The sequence below is a fragment of the Chrysochloris asiatica genome, unplaced genomic scaffold, assembly GCF_000296735.1.
Source record: "Chrysochloris asiatica unplaced genomic scaffold, ChrAsi1.0 scaffold00270, whole genome shotgun sequence".
In the NCBI taxonomy this organism is placed as follows: Eukaryota; Metazoa; Chordata; class Mammalia; order Afrosoricida; family Chrysochloridae; genus Chrysochloris; species Chrysochloris asiatica.
Window position 1 is genome coordinate 1461206 of NW_006408788.1, and position 8591 is coordinate 1469796.

Here is an 8591-nt window from a genome sequence, read left to right on the forward strand (position 1 = left end):
TTGTTGGCATTATTTATTAATTTAGAAACAAACAAACAAAAAAAGAATTAGAACTACACATTTTGATGGTAGCTGTATAAATACTAGATTCTTATTTAAATCCTCATCCATTACACATGCTTGGATGCAGTCCCAGGATAGTTCTCAAAGCCTGCATGTAGGCTCAGCCCCATTATTATTCTTAGTGTCTGAAGAAGACTTGGGAAACAGTTTGTCCCCCAGCAGGAAACTAAATGGAATTTTAGAATCTTTATACCTAAAATAATCCTGGTGGTACAGTGGTTACGCACTTGGATACTAGAAAAACACTTGAGGTTCAAACCCACCCAGTAGTACCACAAGAGAAAGATATATTGATATGCACCTATAAAGACTGCAGCCGAGGAAACCCTATGGGGCAGTTCTACTTGTCATATGGGATCAGTTAAGAGTTGAAATTGACTACACACAACGACCTGTGTGACACTGTGGGTTAATGCTCCAGACTGCAAAGCCGTTTGAACTGCAAGGTCGTCTGTTCAGGCTCCCCAGCTGCTCCTTGGAAACCCTATACAGGGTCGCTATGGGTCAGAATTGACTCAATGGCACTTAGCAACAACAACTACAACAGGCATGCCTAGCTTATTTCCCAGACACAATAACTAAAGTGTGTTTTGTTTGTTTTTTTTTTTTCAAATCTCTACCACTAAGTGCATCTTTCCCTTCTTTTATAGAAGACACAATCTCCTCAATATTTCATTCAGTTTCAAAAGTACATGAGGGACGACAAACCACAAGGGAGAAGAGGGACATCATTTTGTTAGTTGAAATAGACAAGAAAATTATTTTCCCTGCTCTTTGCCTCAGCTGAAATGCAACCCTATGTCTATGTGAAATCCAATTTGATGGGCTTTTCTTTGTTATTCTTGCTAAAGGAACCTGTTTGAGATTCTTACATAGAACTAGATTGTGCTGTTGCCACTGGTGAAGTTTTCATACCTTGATGTGGTCTGCAAACCCTGTCTCCCCTAACCTGCAGCTGCTGTGTACATTTCCAGATACTTTCCTTGAAATTTGGACTCAGTGGAATAGAAACTGTCAAGCATGTCAAAATCTCATCTTTATGTTTTAAGCATTGACATGTGTACAGAGAAGCAGAGATGTATAAGGCTTTCTCTTTGGAGGGTTTACAATCTTGGGAATATTAGAAAGTAAAGCACTATCATATCTCCAAAATAGGAAGAGATTGGCAATTTATATAGTACTGGAATGAAACTTCTATGACCGTTCTGGGGGAAGAAAAGAAGAAGAGGAAGAACATATATATCAATCCCTATGGGTCAGATGAATATGGAAACAAGCTTCTCGTTTCTGTTTTTTTCATCTATTTGAGGGAAATAAATGACACATTGTACTTAAGAGACTGGGAGATGCCCCCAGTTTCTCCACATGGAATACTGGGAAGCAAGTTATCGCTGTTCAGATTACCCCAGTGACACAACAAACAAATCTCCAAGACAGTGGGTGTGTGGGTTCATTGTGAAGCTACCTTGTTAGTCTGTCTTACTGAAGGGCTCCCTCATTTTCACTGACATCTACTTGACCACACATTATATCCTTTGCTAAGGCCTGGGGTTTTCTGATGACTATCCAAAAGGAGCTCTGGTAGCGTAGTGGTTACGAATCAGGCTGCGAACCTTAAGGTCAGCAGTTCGAAACTACCAGCTGCTCCGCAGGAGAAAGATGAGGCTTTCTACTCCCGTAAAGATGTACACCCTCGGAAACCCTATACAGGGTCGCTATGGGTCAGAACCGACTCGATGCCACATAACAACAACAACAACAATCCAAAAGAGGCAACTTAATACGCCATCATTCTCATTTCTAAAAACATTCTGGTAGTATTCCTTTTAGACTAAATTGTTTGTTCTTCTAGTCAGTATTCTTAACCCATACTACAGGCCAAAATTCATCTATCTCCCCCTAAAGAAAGTTGTTAAGATACAAACTTCAGCCACCCAGGACACTTTTACCACAGGATTTCTGAGGAGTAACTGGTGGGTTTGAACTGTTGATCTTGTGGTCCAGGGATTATCCTAATTTGTGTTTTGGTCTTTCAGTCTGATGAGGATCAGACATTGGATTCCATTGAATTGGAAGCCCCCTCCCCTTTCACCTGTAGCATATGGGCTGTAGGTGCTGGTAGGTACATGCCAGTTTGAGGTAGAGATGTAGGTCATGTCTGAGTCTCCAACAATTATCAACAGTCCCATCTCATTCTGCCTATGAGACTTCTTCAATGCTATTGCTCTCTGGGCCACTGCTCCACTGCAGAGCATGCAAGAAAGCATTCTACTGCTCTGAACCCTCTCTGATTAGGGGTGACCATGAGTCACAATCAACTCAGTAGCAACTGGTTGTTGCTGTTGTTAAGTGCTGTCAAATTGGTTCTGACCCATAGCAACCCATAGAAACTCTAAGGAGTGGCTGGTGAGTTTCAACCACCGACCTTGTGGTTCAAACCAACCTTGTGGGCCAGCACAATTTTCCTGCAGTGCCATACCAGGTTGTTGTTGTTGTTGTTAAGTGCTGTCGAGTCGGTTCCGACCCATACCGACCCTGTACAGGGTTTCCGAGGGTGTAAATCCTTACGGGAGTAGAAAGCCTTATCTTTCTCCGCGGAGCGGCTGGTAGTTTCGAACCACTGACCTTAAGGTTCGCAGCCCGATTCGTAACCACTACGCTACCAGAGCTCCATCCATACCAGGTAGTGCCATTGAAAATATATCTTAAGTCCATCTTCAGAGCCCCTGTGAGACATCAGCTGATTCCTTCAATGCTATCAGATCCTCAGAAGCAGTGAAACGGACTCAGGTCAATTCCTCTAGGATCTTGGGCAGGAACCTTAATTGAAATCCACCTGCACTAGATAAAAGGACCCTCTGGATCGCCCACACCTGGGATTTCATGCTGGCACATCCCTCATACAGCTGATTTTATGAAGGGCTTTGGCATTTATATCATTTCCTTTACTTCCCCACCTTGGACTTGAATCTTGTGAAATCTTGATCATCTCTGTGGAGAAGAATAAACATCTCTCTAACAGTATATTCTTCTAAATCTTTTGACTACATCACAGTCTATGTTATCTAAACCTCAAAGCCAAGGATCATTCTTTTGTTCTTTCCTTTCCCTGTTTCCTCTTAACTTGACTGCTAAGTGGAAATTGTTGTTGTTGTTATGTGCCGTGGAGTTGGTTCCAACTCATAGCGACTTGTACAGGGTTTCCAAGGCTGTAAATCTTTACAGGAGCAGAACACCTCATCTTTCTCCTGCAGAACAGCTGGTAGTTTCGAACTGCTGGCCTTGTGTTTCGCAGCCTGATTCATAACCAAAGTGGAAATAGTAGGAATGAAAAATAAGATTTATTCATAAATCATGATATGTAATGAAGGTATTAGGGAATAAGAGCAGCTTGCTAATTCTAATTATTAGGAGCTATTTTAACACAAAAAGCCCACCAGACTCATAGGGACTAAGAAACAAACATTTTGAATTATTTATTTTTCCTATGATGTATACTGTGTAAAGAAATTAAAATTGGTTAATTATTACATTGAATCTTTAAAACAAACTTTCAAGATACACATTTATTGTTCCCAATTTACAGATGACAAAACCGTAACTGACATTCAGGAAGCAAGTAGCCACAAATATGTATAACATACAAAACTGAATATCGGTTCTGTTGTACTAGCTTCATAGTCAACCTCATTCCTTAGCCCCACATTGAATGAATGACTTTGGTATCCAATTCAATGAAGGAAAGATTGAAGTTATCGAACACTTCATTTTTCGTAGATCCACAATCAACACTCATTGAAGCAGCAAAGAAATAACATATTCCATTAGATAAACCTGCTATGCAAGAACTCTTTGAAGTGTTCAGAATCAAAGATAATAGTTTAAGGAATAATGTGGGCAAGACCCAAGATGTGATATTTTCTGTAACCTCATATGCATGTGAAAGTTAGACAGTGCATGAGGAAGTCTACAGAAGAAACAATGCTTTTAAGTTATGGTATTCAAGAAGAATATTATAAGTACCATTGTTGTTGTTGTTAAGTGCCATCGAGTCGGTTCCGACCCATAGCGACCATGGACTGCCAAAACAACAACAACAACAACAACAACAAAATCTGTGTTGGAAGAAGTATAGCCAGAATGCTCCTTAGAAGTCAAGACAGCAAGACTTTGTCTCTCCAATTTCACACATGTTATCAGGAGAGGCCAGTCCCTGGAGAAGGACCTCATGTTTGCTAAAGTGAAGGGTCAGTGAAACAAAGAGGAAGATGCATTGACTCACTGGCAGTGGCAATGAGCTAAATGTAACAACTACTTTGAGGATGGCAGAGGATTGGACAGAGTTTCCCTCTACTGCACATAAACCACTTGGAGTAGGAACTGACTCAATGGCACCTAACAACAACAAATTTGTAGCAACAGTGAAGATGCATTTAAGATAGGGTTGTGTTTTGTTCTGTAAACTAGTATTTAGGGGCATTATTATACAAAAAATAATCTAAAACAAAAAAAACGAACTCACTATCATTAAGTTGATTTGAATTATAGCCAGGATGTATAGGTTTTCTGAGGCTACAGATCTTTACAGGAGCAGAAATCCTCCTCTTTCTCCTGCAGAGCACCTGGTAGGTTTGAACTGCTGACCTGTAGTTAGCTTCCCAGTGCTTATCCTACATGGGTAAGATGATGGAAGGGGAGATGCATATAAGATACAGTCCTTGGTATACAGAGATTCATAAAAGAGTGACAGCAACAAGTAACAGATATATTATTGCCACTATTATGTTGTTGTTAAGTGTTATTGAATCAGTTCTGACTCATAGTGACCCTGTATAGAGTTTCCAAGGAGCAGCTGGTAGATCTAAACTGCCTACCCTGTGGTTCAAACTGACATTGCAGTCAAATGCTTATCCTACAACATCATCAAGTTGATTCTGATTCATAGTGACCCTGTGTAAGGTTTCCTGGGAGCATCTGGTGGGTTTGAACTGCTGACCGTGTGGGTCACAGCGCAGAGCTGATTTTCAAGGACCTATAAAGGAAAATGTTTTTCTGCATACTATTACACAGTATTTCTCTTCTATTCATAAGGTTTTCAGTGACTAAGTATTCGGAAATAGTTTATCTCTCCTTCTTCCTAGTCTGTCTTCATCTGGAAGCTCATATGAAACCTATCCACCATGGGTAACCCCTCAAGTATTTAAAATACCTGTGGCATAGCTTCTAGAATCACAACAACTCACAAGCTACCACAATATGACAAACTGACAGATTATAATTACTAATGAAGATCAAAGAGCACAGCCTTCAGTATGGATTGCATCTCAATGTAAAGAAAAAAAAAAAGTTCACCACTGGACCAATAAACAACATTCTTATCAATGGAGAAAAGAGTGACGTTGTCAAGGCCTTTGTTCTTCTTGGATCATCCATCAACATTCTCGGAAGCAGAAGTCAATAAATCTAACCACATATTGCATTAAGCAAATCTGATGCACAAAACCTTTTTAAAGTGTTGAAGAGCAAAGATGTCAGCTTGAGGACTAAGGTGCACCTGACCCAAGCCATGGTGTTTTCAAAAACCTCATATGCATGTGAAAGCTGGACAGTAAATAAGGAAGACCATAGAAGAATTGATGCATTTGAGTTATGGTGTTGGAGTTGAATATTGAAGGTGCCATGAACTGCCAAAAGAACCAACAATGCATTTAAGTTATGGTAGTCATGTGTTAGAAGAAGTGCAGCCAGAGTGCTCCTTGGAGGCCAGGATGGCCAAACTTCATCTCTCTTACTTCAGACATATTTTCAAGAGGGACCAGTTGCTGGAGAAGGATATCATGTTTGGTAAGGTGGAGGGTCAGAGAAATAGAGGAAGTAGAGGAAGACTCCCAGAAGGACGGATTCGCAAAGTGGCAGCATCAATGGGCTCAAGTGTGGCAACAATAGTGAGGTTGGCCCAGGATTGGGCAGTGTTTCGTTCTGTTGTGATAGGGTCGCTGTGAGTCGTTACCAACTCGATGACACCTAACAACAACAGCACGTTAAGGCAGCAAATGTCCAGAATTTGTTTAAAAATACTAATTATATCAATATGAAAAGATTTCAGAAAGTTCATATAAAAATGAAATGAAAAGATAATGATTTTTTGCCATAATCTTTTTGAAGCTCCCTCCTATAGATACTGAATTATATTCTGGGCATCTTGTTTAATTTTCCTGTGGTTTTCTAATGTTTTAATTTTATTTTTAATTCAATTTTTGTATCTATAGCACCACCAGCAAGATATGAGACAGTAATCACAAGAACACATGCGTATGTGTTACTGAATAGTCCTCAAAGACTTATCTTGAAAATCAGGAGAAAATCATTCCATCCAAAGGGGTTAGCTACTTGGTTACATATGAACGGTAAAAGGAAAAAGGGATCTTGGAGATTTTTTTGTTTTTTTTGGGGGGTGGTCAAACTTCTGAAAAGTTCAGACCCACTTAAAAGAAGGTCTCTAGGCTATACAATATAAAATTATAGTTATTAAAATGTGATTCAAATGTGTAGAAAGATAAAACATGAAACTCTTCATGTTTACAGATCTATCATGATGACAAATTCTAAAAATGTACTTAAAAGTTAAATGTACACAAAATTAGATTCCGAAATGTAAAATAACTGGCATGAATATGGCAGAAGATTCTCATACTGACTGCCAGTCTAGGTGCACGTTTCATGGGGTGATTGCTGTTGTATCTGTGTATTCTTTATCTTTCCTCTGAAAACTCCAGCAAAACCTTCACTGGTACGGTGACCTATGGTGATGGTTGGCCTTTCTTGGTTGTGGATGCGTCGCTATCATATTAATGCTGCCCTTTCTTTCTTCACTTGCCCCCAACACTGAAGTAACATCACCAAGGGCACTCTAAAGCTTGGAAATCATGTGACTATGTTTGGTGGCCGTGAAGATGTAGGTGATGTTTGAATATTTATGTTTGCTAGAATCGTTAAAATGAATGTTAATCATTAACATGAAAGTTAATCATTCACATTATTAATGTGTCTACTGTTATTTATTCGTTTTAACAGCCAGATGTAAAATTCTTGTCAAAAATCAGCAGTAATTCACCAACACACTAAAGGAGACCTGAATTCTAACCTGATTACTTCATGTTAGAAATAAGAAAGGAAGTCCAAACAAGGCAGATATATGGGGACAGTATCCAATTATTAGGAGAGCTTTAACTACATGTAGAAGACTGACTTCAGTAGGTTTCAGGACATTTGCTTTCATTCTTAAATAATGCATTTGTGTATTTAAAATGGCAGCCTAGATAGGAAAGATGCCATCTCTGCTTTCTCGAAACATTTTGTCTCCAAAAACTCAGCTTTTACTGTACTTCAGAAAGGAGTGGCTTCAAGAAAGCAAATAGAGAATTTTCTAAAAGCAACTTTTTGTTGTTGTTGTTAAGTGCCGTCAAGTGGCTTCCAACCCATAGCGACAGTGTATAGGGTTTCTGAGGCTGTAAATCTTTACAGGAGCAGAACATCTCATCAGCAACTTAGTTTTTCTTTAAAAAAAGGCATGATAAACTACGTATAGGCTTGTTGTTGTTAAGTGCTGTGAAGTTGGTTCTGACTCATAGTGACCCTGTATAAGGTTTCTGAGGAGTGGCTGGTGAATTTCAATCACTGGCCTTGAAGTTCAAACTGACCTTGCGGTCCAGTGCTTATCCTTCATCACCAAACCAGGAATCCACATACAGTCTTGTTGAAGTGCTGTCTGAGACAGTTCTGACACATAGTGATCTTGTATAGGATTTTCAAGGAGTGACTGGCGAGCTTGAATCTCTGACTTTACAGTTCAAACCGACTTTGCAGTTTAATGCATTAACCCACAGCACCATACCAGGATCTCATATACAGGCTAAGATACCACTAAAGCAGAACGATTGCCTTAAAGTTGATTCCAAACTCAGCAGTTCTGTAGGACAAAAGAGAATTGCTCATAGAGTTTTCAAAGTGACAACCTTTCCCTACCTCAACATTTTCCTATGAATTGGCCAGTGGATTCAAACCTTTTGGTTACCCAAAAATAGAAGAGTAGATAAATAGTTAAATGCAAAAATGGATGGAACATATTAGCTACATTAAAATTATGGGGGAAATGCTTCCAAATAATGCTCCCTCTGATTTATAAATTCCTTAGATGTAGAAAGTAATGATTTAATTAAAAGAAATTCCTCAAATGATCCTTCCCACCGTCTAATACTAATAGAGGTAATAATGTATGTACTTGGCTATATATATATATTTTATAATGTTTTATTGTGAATTATGTGATCATTTACATGGGAGAACATTAGCTTTACATTCTTTGTATCATTTATCATTTCATTGCCATGGTTACATCAAGCCTGCTCCCTGGTCGTCAGCACACAGCCCCTCTCCCTCTCTGGGTCTAAAGTCCCCAGCTGCTTCATCTCTTCACGTCATCATCTCTGCCTCCATCTCTGGCGTCACTGTTGCTCTGGGTAGGGTCC

At 39.4% G+C, this 8591-nt stretch overlaps 1 protein-coding gene across 1 annotated transcript in view; it reads left to right on the forward strand.

The window, feature by feature from the left end:
- KCNIP4 (Kv channel interacting protein 4) overlaps positions 1 to 8591 on the forward strand; it is an 856975-nt gene that overhangs the window by 301631 nt on the left and 546753 nt on the right. The window lies entirely within an intron of this gene.